The following is a 20,086-nucleotide window of genomic DNA, read 5'->3' on the forward strand; positions in this document are numbered from 1 at the left end:
GTCTATATGATATTATTAGCCACACAGTATCTCACTATGTGTGACGAAAAGTTTAACAATAGCCACACTTTAAATTAGGAAAAGCATTATGTGTGACAAACGGTTAGACAATGGCCACACCTCAAACTACAAAAGAGTTTTTGATTAGCAAGTTCACATTTTTAGCCACATTGACAACACCCTCCAGTGTCTATATGATATTTTTAGCCACGCAATAGCTCACTATGTGTGACGAAAATTTTGACAATAGCCACTCTTTAAATTAGGAAAAGCATTATGTGTGACAAACGGTAAGACAATGGCCACACCACAAACTATAAAAGAGTTTTTGACTAGCAAGTTCACATTTTTAGCCACATTGACAACACCCTCCAGTGTCTATATGATATTTTTAGCCACACAATAGCTCACTATGTGTGACGAAACGTTTGACAATAGCCACTCTTTAAATTAGGAAAAGCAATATGTGTGACAAACGGTAAGACAATGGCCACACCACAAACTACAAAAGAGTTTTTGACTAGCAAGTTCACATTTTTAGCCACATTTATAATAACCTCCGGTGTCTATAAGATATTATTAGCCACACAGTACTTCACTATGTGTGACGAAAAGTTTTATAATAGCCACACTTTATATTAGGAAAACCATTTTTGTGTGACAAACGGTAAGACAATGGCCACACTATAATCTAAAAAAGAGTTTTTGAGTGGCAAGTAAACATATTTAGCCACTTTTAATGTAATAGCTAGTGTCTATATCATATAATTAGCCACCGTATTATTAAATTTAAGTGGCCATTTCTTTTCTATATTCACACGGCATAGGTCACAATGTAAGCTTAACACAACCCTATTGGCCACATTAATATAAAATTCATGTGGTTGAAACATAAATTCATGTGGCTATATAGATGTAATGGTCACTCTTAGTAAATTGACATGTGGCCATTTTCTACCATTTAGCCACACTTATTGGAGAGTCTTCTTGATGGCCAGCAACTAATGCCTGTACCCTTTAGCCACACTTATTACCACATAAGGCAACTAAAAACTCTGTGTGGCCATATCATACCCACGGTGTTGTGACCTTGGCCACATATGTCCTGAACCAAATGTGTGTGGCTAAAGGCCTACGGCCACACTTTTTTCGTGTGGCCGAAGGTCAATTTTCACGTAGTGGTTGCTCCCCACACTGTCATTACCATTTGTGTGTTTCTCGTGATGGGCGCATTTGCATGGGAACACGTGCAACACCGTGTTTGATGCGGTTGTGTTCCTGTTCGTGGTGCACCCGTACGATGTGGGTGACCGATGCGAGATCGATGGTATTGAGGTAAACAGTGTTTTAAATAATATATGTATTTTTAATGATCAACGTTTATTTTATAACTTGTTTAAACATGTTGAGATGAATTGAATGGCAGCTGATAGTCGACGAAATGCGTATATTGCAGACCGTCTTTCTGAGACCTGACGATAAACGAGTCGAATACCAAAACAGCCTATTGGCAACGAAGCCAATAGCCAATTTTAATCGTTGCCCACATATGGAGGACACGATTGATTTTGGTATACATGTGTCGACTCCTCGAGACAATATCTTCCAATTAAAGGAGCGGATTAGAAGGTACACGGAATTAGATTTGACTATATGTTTTAATAATAATAATAATAATAATAATAATAATAATAATAATAATGTTTTTTTTTTAATATTATATCAGCTACATGGCGAGCCACGGTGACTTCTGGTACCCGGACCCAAAAATAGTTGCACGGGAGGTGGAAGAGTCAACAAGGATAAAGTTGTCCGTTCGGCTGAGACACCGGATGAACTTCCAGGCGATGGAAGAGCGGTGGAGGCGTCGAGGGCGTGTGGTCGAAGAGATAATGCATATATGCCAGGATCTAGGAATCAAGGAGTATTGCGAGCCATGACTTAGACAGTTAGTTAGTTAGGTATTTAATATTTTGAAATTGAAGTAATGGTTTAATATGAGTTTGAAACATTGTTTTGAGTTGCAAATAAATGGTTTATGATGATGAATTTTATTTTTGTTGTGAGTTGTGTAATTAGAGGATTAATATGTTTGCGGGTACCATATATGAACTAACTAACCTATGTTATGAATTACTAATAAATAAATAAGCAAGCAAAAGCAAAAGGTTGACCTAAAACAAAAGTCAACATGGTGTTTTAACATAATAAAGATATAATACATGTTCTTTGTTGTTTCTAATAAGAGAGAGTTGACCGAAAACACAAAAGTCAAAACCCATTTATCTATCTATCGGGTGAGTTTAAATGAAGACTTCCCACCAAACTTTCACAACACGAAACCAAACCAAACCAAACCCTAGAATAGCGATTACAATTTGTACGACTAGAAAGAAAGAACATCGAAGAATCGATTGAATGGTTCGTATGCTGTTTGATTTTATTTGATGATAGGAAAGTGTTTTGATTGAGTACTGAAACCAACCTTTATTTAGTCATCAGTCATTTATTTATTTAATTGAATCTGCTTCGTATGTTTATGTATGGTTGTATATTATTATATTCTTATTCTTTGCTTCTTCTACTTATACATACACCAGATAGATAGATAGATTAATATGAGTTAATGATCTTATTCTTCTCATGTAGACATTCGTTTAGTTAACAACAATTCATTTACAGAAGAAGCTAGGTTCAACTCTTGTCGTCATATTGTTCCACTACTTGAAATGGCATGGCAGTGATGATAATTAATTAACGAATTGGCAGCACCCTGTATGATCGAGGGCAGCGCCTACATCATCCGAAGAAGCATCACATTCTACTATGACAAGGGACCGGTTACATGAAAGGAAGAAATCAAGATCAAAATACGAGGAGATGGTAGAAAAGACCGAGCCACCCCTACCTACATGATTGGCTGAAAACACGCGAAAATCAGACTAAGTGTTAGTTGATTCATTCTAGCAAGCTTTTGTTATGAATATGTATTTCTAGCAAGCTTTTATGTTTTCAACATTTTCTAGCAGACTAAGTGTTAGTTGATTCATTCTAGCAAGCTTTTGTTATGATTATGTGTTACTAGCAAGCTTTGATGATAAGTGAACTTTCTAGCACACTTAGGTGTTTCTTATGATTGTTTATTTCATCCTAGCAAGCTTTATGATAATTTTTGCTTAACTGATTCATGTTCTTGTCGAGTATATTTTGATAAGTTTGTGTCCAACATGATTTGTGATTGTGATACTGAAAATTGATCAATTCTAGCACAACTTGTGATTTGAGTGAAAAGTGAAATTTACAAGTGTTTCGGGCAAACTTTGTTTTCCGAGCACACCGTAAATTTCTAGCACACTTTAGATTTTGAACATGTTAATTGGTGTGATTCTAGCACACCTTGTGTTTAGAAGTAAATTCTAGCACACTTTGTACTAGGAAGTAATATTCTAGCACAATGTGTATAGAAGTAAATTCTAGCACACTTTGTCTTAGGAAGTAATATTCTAGCACACTTTGTATTAGGAAGTAATATTCTAGCACAATGTGTAGAAGTAAATTCTAGCACACTTTGTATTAGGAAGTAATATTCTAGCACAATTTGTGGTTAGAAGTAGTCTAGCACACTTTGATGAAAAGTGCATCGAGCACACTATGTGTAACAGTTTTACTGTAATGATAATTTGATAACTGTTTACACATTTTTGGGTAAGGTTTGTGACTTTCAAATTTTCGGGTAAGGTTGACATGCAACCATCTGGCAATTAATCGGTTAATAGGTTTTAGTTGGCAAGTTTTGACCCGTAATATGGGTGAAAATTTAATTCATTAACTGTCTGGTTTATAATAATCTTTGTTAATTGAGTTATAAGCGAAATGCGTTCGAGTAATTTCTAAAAAAATTCAATCTTGATCCGGGTCAAACTTCCAAGGGCTTTGATCGGTTAAAACGTGTTTGGGTTAGATTGAGATATAACCAAATTTGGGTCATCTAAAATGAAAACTGGTTAGAAACAACACCAAAAATGAAGGAGAAAAATTAATTTTTTTAGTTAATATTTGGTTAGTTACTGTTTTTGGAATTATAAGTACCATGTTATGCATATTAATCTTTTTCTTTCGTTCTTCCTTTCTTTTTCTTTTTTTAATGTTTCAGTGAACGAAGAGAAGCAAAGAAAAAGAGATGTAGCTAATACCGGTACCATAATGAACCGAATCGATACCACCGAATTCCCGTTGCGTCAAAACATGGAAGAAAGCATTACCTGTCTGTGGTAAGAAGGGACCGGTTACAGAAAAGGAAGAAATGAAGATCAAAAGACTTGGAGATGGTAGAAAAGACCGAACCACCCCTATCTACATGATTGGCTGAAAACACACAAAAATCAGGTTACTTGTTAGAAATGAAATCTTGTTTTATTATTACTTAATCCAGTTTATTAGTTATCTTTAATGATGTAGGTGACACAGAACCAGAAGACTCTAAAATGTGGACAAATTAAACACACTGATGATGATCCGGTTATGGTTAGTTTTTAGCGACCGGGAAGAAGACCATATTTGTCAGCTGACGACATCATTAATTGGTAGGAAAACAGTTTGAGGTGTCAATAAACTTAAAACTATATATTAGCTAAATTTGCCACATCTTTCTTGTATGTAATAATAATAATAGTCATAAATTGGTACTACAGTTGCACAAGTTGGAGACAAAGCTGGCTGCTTTCTTTACTGATCGAGATGGATGGTGTAGCATCGCAGGCCGAGAACAATCAGAATGGTCAAAACGTGATGCTTTACCATGAACGTCCCCCCTAAATAATAGCAGCACCTTTCGGGATGTGGCGGGACATTCATTAAATTTAGGAGTTAATGCCAAACATGCATTTAGGAGTTGATAATAGTTCCACGTGTCCATTTTCTGTTCATGTAGCGCTTGTTCCTTAAACTTCTGCTTTTTCATCGAAACAACAGAGTATATAAGCCCTAATCACAAACTAACGGGAAAATAACAAACTAACGGAACTAACAGCTGCGTAAAAGAACTAACTGAACAAACTCAGGAAACAACTGAGCTATTATTATAATAAATAAACCAACAGCACAAGGGGTTGCATGTGTGATAGTTTTGTTGGCTATAGACTGTTTGAAGGCATGTTAGTTTAAGTTAACCAAAGGAGCCGAATGAAGTTTCAATCTAGTTGGAAAAGTTGATTGATGCTCGAATTCTAGTACTACGGGACTTTTAGACGGTCTTTGAGTTATAGTGTGATGCAAGTAGAGTGGGGATTAGAGCGATTTTGATGCAATAAGGTACGCCGGTTGTGAGCGTGCAAGCTATAAGGCATTGGGAATATTACTTTATGTCATAAAGCACAAGTCTAGAGTCTCCAACAAGGTAGCTATATACCATTACCAGGAGAACAACCTTTCTTAAAAATCTCTAGCCTTAATAGTTACTTTCGTACTATTAGACCAGTCGGTCGATTGCTGTAAGTTTCTCTTAATCCTTAGCAAACAAATTTTAAAATAACACAAAGCTACAGAAGCACGCTTTCTTTTTAAAACGTATCAATCCAGTACACTTCCTTCAAATTGTACCATCCACGAATCTTTTCTATATTTTTCTTATTTTTAATTTTAATAAAAATAATTAAATTTAGTTCTTTAGGAGCCAAACTTTAATATGATCAAAGTCACTTACTATAATGCAATTAAAAAGAAACTAAACCGTGTTTCCTTAAAGAAAACGCTCTCTTTTATTTATTTTGTATATTTTAATTTTTAATAAAAGTTTCGGTGAAAAGACCTTTTTTTCAGCAAAACAGGTAATTTAAAAAAAAATCAATAAAATTGGCATGCTTAAAAAATTTTATGTTTCTCACTCTTAATCTATTTAGATAAAATGTTCTATTTTAAAAAAATTCTCTATAAAAACGTGAAGGAAAATGTATCTACTATTATAGTAAAACAAGGTTTTTTCGTATACATGTCATCCATACATCAGTCTCCCCTCTTATTTTGACTATATGTAATTTTGACACATGGCTTCATCGCGGCGAAGGACGTTGATTTAGGATGCTACAATTTCAAATCCTAATTCTCCTTTGGAGCTCAACCTGTTCCCTCCAATTGCAATTGAGTAGTTACCGTTTCTTTATTCCATTTATCAACCCTATCAAATCGAATCAAGCAACGAAGAAAGTCGCCTCCCTCAGTCAAATAGTGAAGACAATAAGATTCAAGTCTAAACCTTTATTGTATTGATTAATAAGTTGTTGTGATTACTTGATTACAAATAACCCCTATTTATAACCATACAATTACTTGTTAGACAAAAATAGGAACTAACTCAATAACCCCCTAGGTTTGTAAGTACGACAACTAGGTACCCGCACTTACGCAAGATTACACTAACAATTACCCCATAATCTTGTGACACCGATGAAGCTTCGCATCTCGTTAAACTTCAACCGTGGCAACGCTTTTGTAAGGATGTCTGCTCTTTGTAAATCTCCACTGACATGCTCCACCTTGATTTGTTCTCTCTCGATGCACTCTCGAATGAAATGGTACCGTGTGTTGATGTGCTTGCTTCTCCCGTGAAAAATCGGGTTCTTCATCAAGGCAATAGCCGATGATTATCCACCTTCAACGTCATGATCTCCTCATTTTCTCCAGTCATCTCTGACAACAAACCCCGAAGCCATAAGGCTTGACATGCAGCCGATGTAGCTGCCATAAATTCATCCTCACATGATGATAACGCCACCGTTCCTTGTTTCTGAGAAACCCATGATATCGGTGATGTACCATAGTAGAAAATTAGACCTGAGGTGCTCCGACCATCATCCATATCCACCGCATGACTACTATCACTATACCCGTGCAACATACTGTTTCCGCCACTCGAGTAAGTAATACCAAAGTCTAGTGAACCTCTTAGATATCGGAGAATATATTTAACCGCTTGAGCATGAGCTTGAGTTGGTGATTGCATGAACCGACTTGCATAACCAACCGAGTAGCTCAAATCGGGTCTTGTATGAGTTAAATACCTTAAGCTTCCGATTTTAGGATCTTCATTGCATAACCACTTTGCTTTAACGTTATCCCACGATCACTTTTCTTGACTTCGATCCCGAGATAGTAATGCAACAACTCGAGGTCACTCATCTCGAACCTTGACTCCATTTGTCTTTTGAAATTTGCAATTTCTTGCACACTTGTACCCGTGACTATCAAATCATCAACGTAAACTCCAACGAGTAGTAGCCTTTGACCGGAACACCTTTTGTAAACCGCTTGTTCTTGTTTACATCGAGTGAAACCGAGTTCCTTTAACGACCCGTCTAGTTTAGTATTCCACGCCCTTGGAGCTTGGCGTAGACCATATAAAGCTTTAGCCAACTTGTACACTTTTCTTTCCTCACCTTTCTTAACGAACCCATCCGGTTGAAACACGTACACCTCTTCTTTCAAATCACCATGAAGAAACGCGGATTTTACATCCAAATGATAAACTTCCCAAACATCGGTTTGCGGCTAACGCGAGTAAAAGTCGAACGGTTTCGATTCTCGCCACTGGTGCGAACACCTCTTCGAAATCGATCCCATATTTCTGAACATACCCCTTAGCTACGAGTCGAGCCTTGTACTTGGTTATTTTCCCGGCTTCATCTCTTTTGATTTTATAGACCCACTTTAAACCTATCGGTTTTACTTTGGGCGGTGCTTCGACTAACCGCCATGTCTTGTTTCTTTCAATCGACTCAATCTCCGCTTCCATTGCTTTTCTCCAATGTTTTTCATTATTCGTTTCTCGAAAATTTACCGGTTCATCATCGAATAATAATAGGAGATTTACCTTGTCGTTTTTCGGGTCTTGCTCGGAGGGTGTCGGTATACCTTCAACCAGAAAGTCGCTAAATTTCTTGGGTAAAACCGTCTTTCGAGTAGTTCGACGCGGCTGAATGACTTGTAACGGTTCTTCGTTTAGGCTAGTGTTCGGCCTAGTCGGGCTTACAGGTGAGTTGCCACCTTCTGAACTTGATGACTCACTTTCGTTTCTGATACGAACCAACTCACCGGTATCATGTCGATCTACGGACCCGGTGTCAAACCCGGATGTCACATGCTCCGATTCGGGTTCAATATCACACCTAACAATAAACTCGGTCCATTCAGGACCCTTTTCGCCCTCTTGTTTGTCTTGATCAGCCCACGCGTACCTTTTACACTCGTCAAACTTGACATCCCGCGTAACGTGTACTCGCCTTTTGATCGGATCAAACATACGGTAGGCTTTTGTTCCAGGTTGAGTACCTAAGTGAATCATCACAATGCTTTGGTCGTCCAATTTCTTTTGACCGGTACAAAGGACTTTTACATACCCCGTGCATCCGAAAACTTTAATGTGTGAAAGGTTCGGTTTTCCTCCTTTAAAACGCTCGTACGGAGTCGAATACTCCAACGATTTTGTTGGTGACAGGTTTAGTAAATAAACCGAGTGATGAACCGCTTCTCCCCATAGATCTTGTGGTAGTGACATCGCCTTTAACAAACTTCGAGTCGTTCCAAGTATGGTTCGACTTCTTCTTTCAACCACCCCGTTTTGATGTGGGGTGTACGGGTCCGTAAACTGATGTGCCACACCTATACTTGAAAAGTAATCTTCCAACACATGGGATGTAAACTCACCCCATTGTCGGTGCGTATGGTTTTGAGTTTCTTGCCCGTTTCGTTTTCCACCTTTTTCACGAAATCTACGAGTAAGCCCGCAACTTGGTCTTTCGTCTTTATCGTGAAAACCCACATATAGCGGGTGTAGTCGTCAACAACAAGCAAAAAGTATCGGTTTCCACCGTGTGTCTCGGGAGTAATCGTGCCAAAAACATCGGCATAAACGAGCTCGAGCGGTACCTTTGCACGATAATTAGATTCTTTTGGGATATCCGATCTTGTTTGTTTGCCTAGCATTCATGCATCACAAATTTGCATCGGGTGTTCGATTCTTGGCACTCCATCCGCGAGTTTCGAGAGACCCCGAAGGGCATCGAAATTCAAATGCCCCAATCGAGCATGCCATTTCCATGCAAGATTTTGCAAATTAACTTGTAAGCAAACCGGAGAAACAACCTTTAAATTAATTTTATAAACCCGGTTGAAAGAACGCGGTACCTTGATTAGAAGTCTTCCATCTTGTTCGAATATCCATAAGATACCGTCTTGGATCCCGATTTTACATCCTCCTTCGTCTAATTGCCCGAGACTTCTAATATTATTTTTAAGAGATGGAATAAAATAAACGTCACTCAAGGCTCGTTGTTCTCCCCTTTGACCTTCAACTACTATCGTGCCTCGACCTTCGATTTCAACACACGAACCATCACCGAAACTTACTTTAACGGTCTTATTACGATCGATGTTAGAAAACCATTCCGGATTTCCCGTCATGTGGTTACTCGCCCTGTTATCAAGAATCCATGTGTTTTTATCACATGGGGTTGAAGCATATTGCTTTGGATCAACCCGGCCTTCTTTTAGAAAAACGACATCTTCCTTACTCCGAGATACCGTCATCATGTTTAGAACCGGTCCGCCATCTTGAGCGAGGTTACTTTGATTGTTCGTCTCCTTGTTTCGGTTAGGACATGACGTGGCAAAGTGCCCTAGTTCATCACACCGATAACATTTAATCTTTGACCGATCTTTCTTAAATCGGGGTTCTTTCTTTTCCCGATCTACAACCTTACCCTTTCCTTTGCTCTTTTGACTTGATTCGGTTCCCATCTTGCCTTTCCCATGACGCCTTTCTTGATTGCTTTTAGCTTTCCATTCTTCATATGTATATAGGAGTTGTTCTTGCTTACCGGACACGGGTTTGTCTTCATCTCCAGATCGTTCCTCAAACGCTTTTAGGCGTCCAAAGGCTTCATGGAACGTCATGGTCTTTATATCGGCAAACTGTTCAATAGTAGCAACAATCGCTATATACCTCTTTCTCGGAACGGACTTTAAAAGCTTTCTCACAAGGGTCTTTTCTTCAAACGGTTCTCCAAGATTGCTTGCTTTGGAAGCTATTTGGCTTATCTTGGTCGAGAAGTCATCAATCGTGTCCGTTTCTTTCATCTTGAGTACATCGAACTCATGTTGAAGAGACTCAATACGTGCTTCTCGAACCCTATCAAACCCAACGAAACGAGTCTTAAGTGCATCCCATATCTCTTTAGTGGTGGAAAGGTGAGCCACTTGCATCACCAAAGCCTCCGGCATGCCTTGATAAAGATATACAATCGCCAACCCATCTATCTTTGGATCAACTACCGTTCCCGTTCTTGGTTCGATAGCCTCCAACAACCCTTGAACCTTGAAGATGGCCTTGATTTTTACCATCCAAATCGTATAATTAGTGGACGTAAGAATCGAAAACTGAATCGAGAGGGAACTCGGTTCTTTGGGAAAACCGACTTGATTACTTGGCCCTCCGACTTGATTATTTGGTTGATCACCCATCTTAATAACAAATTAGCTATGACTTCAAAACAAACCAAAATATGTTTGCTCCCTTCTAATGCTAGTGACTAGTAAGAAAAAAAATAAAAACAATTGAGAATTCAATTGCTTCAATAATTTATGCTTTCTTACGTAAGTCCACTATGCAAGAATTGAATTGTCCACAAAAAGACAACACTTTTGGCTTTTTTTATGAACACTTTCCAAGAATTGTTGAACAAGTTTAAACACCAACAGAATGTTAAAACTTTTGACCACCGCCTTCTCTGCTCCTCTATTATCTTTTGGCCGACAAATAGAGAACACTTTCACCGTAGTCGGTTTCTTCACGTCACTTGGATTCTTGATCACTTTCAAGAGACCTAATTGATTTTCTTGAAACCCACGGTCTTAATTCTTTGTTCGCCGGAAACTAGATGAACACCGATTTTTTCTTTCCGGTTGCCGCTCTTGATCTTCGATTGATCTTAGAACCCGTCGCAGAGGTCTTGCAATCAAACGTGATTGCCTTCCTCGCCGGACTCACCTTCGATCGGAGATGCCTTGCGCCGCCGGAACTTCTTGATCGATATTTAGGCTCTGATGCCAATTGAAGACAATAAGATTCAAGTCAAAACCTTTATTGTATTGATTAATAAGTTGTGATTACTTGATTACAAATAACCCCTATTTATAGCCATACAATTACTTGTTAGACAAGAATATGAGGAAAACTAACTCAATAACCCCCTAGGTTTGTAAGTACGACAACTAGGTCCCCGCACTTACGCAAGATTACACTAACAAATACTCTTTCATCATTGGTCCGTCTTATCATTATTCTCTTCATTAAACCGAGTGATCAACCAATCAAGTGTTAACTGCCTTGGGGGGTTTCTGTTTCTAGACGACAGTCTGTGACATGAATAATTCAACAACTTCATCACCATCGTGTTGTTCTTATGAATGAGGTAACGTGTTGTTGTTGTTTGGATCCCATTGTCTTTAATTGGTTCCGATTGGTTTGTTCCAACAATCCTATAACAGTTTGATTTAAATGCTTTGTGTTATATATGTTTATGATTCCATAATATGTTCTTTTGTTAAAACTTTTTCGAAAGGGATTCGTTGCATGTGGTTTTCTTAACTGGATAAAATCATTATAGCTTGAAATGGTTATTTATGGGTTGTTTGTCACAACAAAAGTTGATTAATCTCCTCCACTAATGTAATATAAAAGTTTTTTTTTTATTGGATTTGGAGCATGTGTCGTTCACATAGCAAGTTAAAGTGATGTTTTAAAACCATGCGTTTGGCCTACAGTTATATACAACATACCTCCTTCATCGGAGCTCTTAATTAACATCACCGATATTCATAAAAAGATGAAATTTCAAATTTCATTCAACATTATGCACTCAAACTAAAAGTACGCAGTCTATTCTCTGTTTGGTAAAGTTTCTTACTTTCATAATTATTTGTTGGAATTGAGTTGGTTATTTCCATAAAAAGTGGTTTTTTTTGTTATATATGACCTTCATATATATTAGTACTAGTTTATAAGTCTGTGTGATACACGGATTGAAAAAATATATTTTTTTAAACGTGATCACCTTTTGGCTGAAACGTGAACTCGGTTTTTATATGCGGGACAAGCCTCAAGTCCTCAACTATAGTATTTGATCAATAACATGATCTATCAAACAACCATTTATCAATACATACATGCATAGAAGACTTGTACCATTCGCATCATATACTTTAAAATAGAAGGCCAACAGAATCCAAATGGCATAACATACTTTTCATACACGCATGAAATTTCATGTAAAGCAAAAAAAAGATTGAATTGTTATATTAAGAAATCTGAACCACAAGTGCTGTTATAATGCCACTACATAAAACTTGACGACGATGCTTTTTCTTGATATATTTTCCACCTTCATCCACTGGTTTCTGTTAATTTGCAAAAGGTTACCGCAATGTAAGCAACACACATGCGTATATTGGAGGAGCAAGTGAAGGTTCTTGGATAAAATCAGCTATGATGGCAAAGAAAATGACACTTCTAAAGAACCATGAAAAATGTTAGATTCATGAAAGGGTATAACTGAATTTATAAAGTACTGACTTACCAATATATTACATTTCAGAAAGCCAATAGAATTTATCGCATTATGGGCCAAGTCAAAGAAAGATATGCTTAGCATAAGGCATGCAGCAAAACCCTAAACCAAAATAATGATGTTTCTATGTAATATGCAAATAAAATAAACGGGACTTTCAAAAATACAAATTTATGCATGCAACATACCAGTAAAAGTCCAAGCATCTTCAAGTTAGGAGCTTTAGTCAAAATTACAAAAACCGCTCCTCTTCAACATATGAGATCACATATTAGAATTAAGAACTTGGTTACTTCAACAATCATAGATACAGTCAACAAATCACTTTTAAGCCAAATAGTGCATAACAGAGAAACCAGGATGAATACTAAACAACTACACATAAGAAAACATGAATTACATTACATTCATATCAATTTAAGCAATTAAACAAAAAAAATGTGCTACAATAATTAGGTTGTTGGGTATAAGAGGGATTCTATTTAACCAAATAAATGGGCGTGCTAAAACAGAAAACATAATTGATTTAACCAACTAATTCATCAACAGAAATAAAAAATAAATCTTAATTCTAAGTATCACCACCAACCACTATTTGGTTCTCAATTCTCATACATTGCAGGCAGGTCTTGTTGTAACAATAACATTAACACATAAGCATAATTACACACGCATATATGTACAGCACGTGTATATCGTGTTAGTGTATATGTTTTTTTTTTCTTATCTATAGTACGTATATCTTTATTGTTCAAATAGAATATCTGTTGAAATCAACAATTCATCGCCATTTTTCTCAAGCTAACAACCTTATTATTAATTTGAAATGAGATAAACAATTGCATTGATCATCAAAAGCAAATTAGTAAGATATTGCTCATTGATCCTAATCTTTATATTAACTTTATTGCTTATACAAAAAACTAAGCTTATTGAATTTAGCTGTAAACAGTAATTAAACACTTGCTTACATAAATGATGTTCCATCAAGCTCTTTAAAAACCGAGTAAGCCACGTATAGACCGTGGTCCCCGAGGGTCTTGTAACTAACAACATGCAAGAAAGCATACCTTGATAGCTTCCAAAATTTTGCTGAACTCCATTATATCTTCGTTCTTAATAGTAGTAAAACAAAAGGCTGTTGTGGTTTTATGATGATAATCTTCAAAAAATTAAAAAAAAAAATTATTCCCAGTATTCAAAGCTAAGTGCATGAGGTATTTAGGTTCGAAAAAGGCGTATGTACAACCAAATAAAAGTTTCATCTATTTCACACATTAGCCTTTTTATCAAGTAAACCAGGTTGCTTTTGCATTCCAGTTATTTTCGTTCAATTATGTTTGTTACGTTCATGAACCATTCATTATGCTGTTAATGAATGAACACGGACAAAAAATTCCAGCTGTTTTGATTGTTCATTTAAAGTTTAACGAACGAACATACTCTGTTTGTTAGTGTTTGTTTGGCTCCTTTACAAGCCAAGCCTGGTAGTTAGTCACCAATTTAATATTTGACTTGATATAAATGACTACCTCCAATGCAATAAATCTAGATATTATGATTTTTAATCAAAATATTCGTTTTCATAGTGCTTAACAGAAGAGATCGGACCTGAAAGTCTATGATGATGAAGATTACTGAAGAGCAATGAATTTAAGTTTAATAAAATAAAGAGAAGTAGACAACCCAATCAAGTAATTAGACAACTACTGGTGACAGAAAACATGAACAAAAACAACACCCGTGTAATTGAAGTTTAAAACCCTAAAAACTAAAGTGTTCAGATAAAAACAAAATTGAAGAAACCATTAGAAAGAAGGGAAAAAAGCCCCAAAAAAGTTTATAGCAAAACCGATAGAAACGGACGCGGATAACAGGAAGTTGAATACCTGATTGCATGACCAATCGAAGAGAGAGTTTGATTGTTGCCTTGTCTTATTATATGATATTGAAGAAACGTGGATCGGCTCACTGGTAGACGATCAACTTTCCTCGGGTATGAGTATGCTATATCACCGATGGTTCTCCGGAGTATGAATTCTTCCACCTACAAAACGAGCAGCACCGTGAACTTACCCCTCAGAAAGGGACAGAGGGGTCCTCTTTGGGGTAACCCTCCGGTGTGAGAATAAGAGATTGTAGGAGAAGATAATAATAATCTGAGATTGAGTAAGGATTTAGAGTGTATTTTCTTGCTTGCCTCCCCTTGTGGAGGTGGTGTGGTATTTATAGTGTTAGGGTTTCCAATAATTGGGCTCAGATCCCATTAGGGCCTTTTTGGCCTCCTCCTGTTGCTTCGCGCCACGTGTCCTTAGGACACCTGGTGCTCTTTCATTGATTATTCTCTGACCAAGGTATTTCACCTGACCCATGTGCAATCACGTGGTAGCACATGGGTTTTGCTGAGTTGTCCACCTTTCATTGGCAGCTGTCAACATCAGCATATTCTTTATTCCTTAAAGGATACCTTCTGAAAGGTTGTTTGATGAGCACAATCAGGGTTGTCCTTATCCTGATTTGGATAAGGACGAGGTTGATTATGTGCATGTGTGATATGCGCCTATCCTGAGGATGCGCGAGGTCTTCTCTTTATTCTCACACGCAGATGTTTCATGCGCAGATGCGCCACGCGCAGATGTGATATGCGTGAGCATATATGATGCGTGAGCATATGTGATATGCGCCACGCGCAGATGCGCATAGGTTTTGGCTTTGTGCCTTCATGACATCTTGATTTCAAGCCTCTTGTCTATATCTTGTGGGTTGACCCGCCCCGCTCGATGTTAAGGCGGGTGCATACCTCTTCAAGCCCCCAGTCTAATGTGTGTCTTGTCTCGCGCGAGCGAGGTAAGATAGATATTAGACTTAATAGTTTGCTCTTTTAATAGGGTTTGTCTTTTCTTTTTTATTTCTCATCGTTGCGCGAAATTCTATCCTTTTGGTTGAAATGAATCGTCCATGTACGTGGTTGGTTGGTGCTGACATGCGTCAGAGATGGAGACATGTGTCAGACTTTTCGTGTGCTCGAGGTGCTACAGTTGCCTTTCATGTCTCCTCACACAGTGTCAGGAACACGTGTCGCGCTCGTGTTGGCCTGCACCTGCGAGTGGGGGCGCGTGAACTCTGATCAGTACCTGTTTCTTTCTCTCTCCTGGGCCTATAAAAGCAAGCCTTTTGAGTTGTTATTCTTCATCTTCATTGTTATTTCAGAGCTTTTTCTTTCCTTCCATTTTCATTCCGATTAAGAGCCTGTCTTTTGCTTCCAGATTTCCGTTCTTGAAGTAACCGCTGTTTGATTCACAGTTGTATGTTTGACAACCCAGACACCACAATCTCCCCCAGCAAACGCCGTGTAAAATCATTAATCATGTCCACTTTGAAGAAGACCGGCAAGGGAAAACGGGCTGCCGAGGCCTCGTCGGAGGATGTGGGGAAGGGCAAAACAGTGAAGAGATGGGATGAGATTCCCTGCAAACTGAAACAGTCTGATTTCGACAGTCTCGTCGCCTCTCAGGGTTTTCTCCCTGAGTTCGGCTGTCTGCTCCCGGCGGCCGGGCAAACGGCGGCAGATCCGCCCACCGGCTATATCTCCTTATACTGTCACTTTTTCACTCACTGTAACCTTCGTCTCCCGATGACAAGGTTCATGGGTGCGCTGCTTCAGTTTTATGGGATTCACATATCCCAAGTCCATCCTTGTGGACTAGTGCGCATGACTCATCTTGAGTTCATGTGCAAAGCTCAGCGCGAGGAGCCCACCCCTCGGCGCTTTCAATATTTTTACAAGCCAAAAATCCAAGATTCTTGGTTCTCATTCATACCTCGCAGTCAGAAGGTTAAGTGCTGCACTGTTTCCTTCAAAAGCCTTCATGACTGGTCTGAGAAATTTTTTTATATTAAGGCTGTTGTGATTCCCATCCGTATGACCATGCGCGCGATTACTTCTGCGCCCGCGGATGAGAATGTTCTTAAGAACCCCACGGGCACGTGGGTTAACAAGTTAATTGCTGAACCATCCCCACCAAGAATATTTGCGAGGAGGCGCTGGTGGGGGTTGGTATGAGCAAGAGGTGGACCGACAGCGCGACTGAGCCTGTCATTCAAGTTGATGGCTTAGGTGAGTTATTAGCTCATTGCATTATTTCTGCGCGAATATAATTCGTTTTGCTGATATCATTTGTCTTGTATTATGCAGTAAGCAAGGAATACGTCCACGCCGCCTATGATGAGCATATGGAGGGTGGCTCTGTCGCGCTGGGCGCTGGGGAAGTTGCTTTCCCCGATCGCATCGATGATATGTTCATCCCTGTTGATTTGGGATTTTGCTTTGACAGCGATGCGCCTGTTAAGCCTTTGTACTTATGCTTATGCCTTTAGAATACCAAATTTGGTTAATATTTCTGTTGCACGTATTGTAGATGCGCTCGAGAACTATGAGCTGGAGCTCGCGGAAGAAGAGGTGGAGGAAGAAGCTGAGGCGCCACAACTCAAGCGCAAAGCTAAAGGGAAAACTGGCGCAGGGGCAGTAAAAAACAGAAGAAAAATGATGCCCCTGTTGCTCAGGATCCTCCTACTCAAGCGAAGGGACTTGAGAAAACCAAGGGGTTTACCTCCAAGTTTTCCTCGTCTTCTTTGCCTCGAGGTGTGGGCAGTCCTCCTGTCCACACGAGGTATGGTGCCGCCACCTCATCTCTTCACGCGGCGGACAAGGGAAGCGGCATTGTGCCTGCTGTTTCATCTTCTCCCACAGGTATACTTTGTTTATATTTTGTGGTTTTATGAGCGTGATTCCGATAGAGTTATTAATGAATCTTTGCTCACTCAAATGTTTGTAGAGCCGGCGACCTTGGTGGATCAACCTCAGGCGCAGCAAGGTACCGAGGCTGCGCCGAAGGTTGCTTTGAAGTCCCCTGTTTTACCCTCGAAAAGGGGGAGAATGGACTTCATGGCGATGCTCAACTCGCGGACGGCGGTGCGCCAAGGTATATATTGCGCTTTGATTTTCTGACTTTTTCCTTTAGATCAAGTCATGAATCATTTCTCTTTGGTTTTTTCATAGGAATTATAGCTGGCACACAAGCTGCTGGCGGCACTGCTGGCGCCGGCGCCGGCGCCGTTAGCTCTGCTCCTGCTCCGACAAGCACTGAATCTCCTCTTATTGGGATTACTAAGGAGCAGGAGACTATTTTACGCGCTGATCTAGCGGCGTCTAGACCTCCCTCACCTCCTCCTGCGCGCAGCCCTCCTCGCGAGACTATTTTTGATTTTTCCAAGTCGCAGGAGAAAAGACCTGTTACAGAGGATGATGAGGAGGTCAATTTTGAAGACTCCGATGGCGGCCGTGCAAGCCCTGTAGCGCCACGAGATTTCGTGGCGCAGCCTTCTCGTGAGGCTGGCGCTGACTTTTCTGCTGGCTCTCCGCAGGTATAAGTTTGTTTTGCTCCGCTGTGCGGACTTCCATATTAGTGTTTAGATGACTAAAACGTTGCTTTTGCGTTGCTTTGTGTTTGCAGGAAGCCGATCACATATACCGCCCGAGATGGAATATTACTGAGGATAGCTCATTTCAATCCATGGGCGTGTGTGAAGACTTCTGGGCTCACTCTGTGCCTCCGGCTGAAAGGAGGTTTCAGGAGGACTGCGCCCGCGTGGACTTGCTCAACGACCATCTTTTTGCTGGGTCTGCGTTCTTTGCTGCCTCCCAAGAGCTTCGCAATGATTATATAAAAGTGCGTGATGCTCTTGTGGAGGCCAAGCAAGAGGCTAAGGTTTCTGCTTGGAATCTTTCTGACGCTCGAGAGAGAGCTGAGAAACTCCAAGCAGAACTCAGCGAGAACCGAGCAAGTGCCAATGCTGCCTTTGTGAAGCGCGGGCATGAGCTGCAGGCTGTGCGGGAGAAGCTGCAGGCGGCATAGGCGGATGTAGCCAGGTACGCGCGGCGAGCGCGTGATTTGGAGTTAGAGGCAGAGACGCGTGATCAAACTCTTGTGCAGGCTATCACTGACAAATCTTTATTAGAGAGTGAGGTTGCGCGCCTGAAGAAAGAGCTTGAAGCTGCGAGGGCAGAAAAGGATGAAGCCCTGGCGGCAGCAGCGTCTGGCCAAGAAGAGCTCGATGCTGCGCGAGCGGAAAGGAATGAGGCCTTGGCGGCAGCAGCGTCCGACAGAGAAGAGCTAAAACAGACCAAGGAAACTGTTGGGTTGTTAAACTCTCAGATTCCTGCTCTTGAGACGTCTGTTTCTTCCCTCGCGCAGGATCGCCAATGGCTAGTTTCACAGGGTATGACTCGTTGCGCTTATGCGATGAAATACTCAGACGAGTTTAAGACCCTTGTGATGGATTGCAACGCTGCGTCGCGCTTGGTGGGTCGAGCTGAAGGGTTTAAGGATGGCTGTGAATATAGCATGCTGAAGAAGAACCCATCCGACTACCCTTATCAGCTCGACGTTGTCTGCGCTGACATGGCCGAGGTGGGGGAGAAGTATTTGAATACTCCCATTCCCATCCTTGAGCAGGTATTTTAACCTTAATGAGTTTACCTTGACTTATTTTCCTAGTCTTTTGTACTCATACTTTTCCTTGTGACTTGCAGATAGCCTCGCTTGCTGACCAGCCCGATCTCGGCGCGCTAAAGAAATTACTTGACGAGTGTGAAGGGGCTGGTGGCAGCGATGATGGCGCGGGCAATGCTGCCTCTGCTAGCGGCTCTGGCGTGGCCAAAGGACCTACTCCTGACACTATCGTGATAGAAGACAACTCCATTCAAGACGAACAGCTTGATTATGGTAAGTTTGGAGATGACGAGGAGCGGGCTGCGCCATATGCTGAGGGAGGGGGTAATGATGAGGACAATGAAGAGGCTGATGTTGATATAGAGACTTGAGAAGCCCTTCATGTTTTTTTTTTTTTTGTTTGTAGTTTTTATCTCATCATTTTGTAAATTTGTAAACTTCTATGTTTTGAAATGAAATTTTGTTTTCCCCTTATTCGCATCTTGCGCATTCCCAATTCATTTCTTTATATTGCATGTTTGCATGTTGAATATAAGATATGCTTGCACGTTGAAACTTGAACAAGGTTGTAAGGAAATTATTTTACTTAATCCTTGTCATATTTCAAGTTATTTTGCAATATTCTGAATATGCTGACACGTGCCTTGGCATTTCAGTATTCCTCTTTTGCGCGACATTATCGCGCATTTATTATCAGGAATTATGACTGAGTTTTTTAGCCTTTACGTGTCAGTATGTGTTACTCTGATATCCATTACAATCCCATGCGCGACCTCGACCTGAGACCTTAACAACTATGTTTTGGCATGTGCTTTGCCTTAGCTGTGCTTAGGTATTTTTATGGTCTAGCTGCGCAGCATGTAGGATGGATGTTGTGAGTAATTTGAGCTAAGGCTCGTATTATTGGGCTAAGACCCTGAGCTAAGGCTCATATTATTGGGCTAAGGCCCTGACGTT

General features: G+C 39.9%; 2 long non-coding RNA genes and 1 pseudogene across 2 annotated transcripts; 1 reads left to right on the top strand and 2 right to left on the bottom strand.

The window, feature by feature from the left end:
* The first annotated feature begins 1,206 nt into the window (after window positions 1–1,206).
* LOC143596859 (uncharacterized) lies at window positions 1,207–1,777 on the top strand. The gene is made up of 3 exons (XR_013146796.1): window positions 1,207–1,335; window positions 1,457–1,629; window positions 1,727–1,777. It is a non-coding gene; the product is annotated as an uncharacterized LOC143596859 (long non-coding RNA).
* Window positions 1,778–6,619: 4,842 nt separating this feature from the next.
* On the bottom strand, window positions 6,620–6,997 carry LOC143597137 (secreted RxLR effector protein 161 pseudogene; annotated as a pseudogene).
* A 5,373-nt stretch (window positions 6,998–12,370) lies between these two features.
* Window positions 12,371–14,556, bottom strand: LOC143596863 (uncharacterized). The gene is made up of 4 exons (XR_013146798.1): window positions 14,507–14,556; window positions 12,806–12,864; window positions 12,627–12,719; window positions 12,371–12,447 (listed from the first exon to the last, which is right to left on the bottom strand). It is a non-coding gene; the product is annotated as an uncharacterized LOC143596863 (long non-coding RNA).
* Window positions 14,557–20,086: the final 5,530 nt, after the last annotated feature.

The sequence above is a fragment of the Bidens hawaiensis genome, unplaced genomic scaffold (genome assembly GCF_021521415.1).
Source record: "Bidens hawaiensis isolate Kalapana, Puna unplaced genomic scaffold, B.hawaiensis_p1.1 tig00001758_1, whole genome shotgun sequence".
Classification (NCBI taxonomy): Eukaryota; Viridiplantae; Streptophyta; class Magnoliopsida; order Asterales; family Asteraceae; genus Bidens; species Bidens hawaiensis.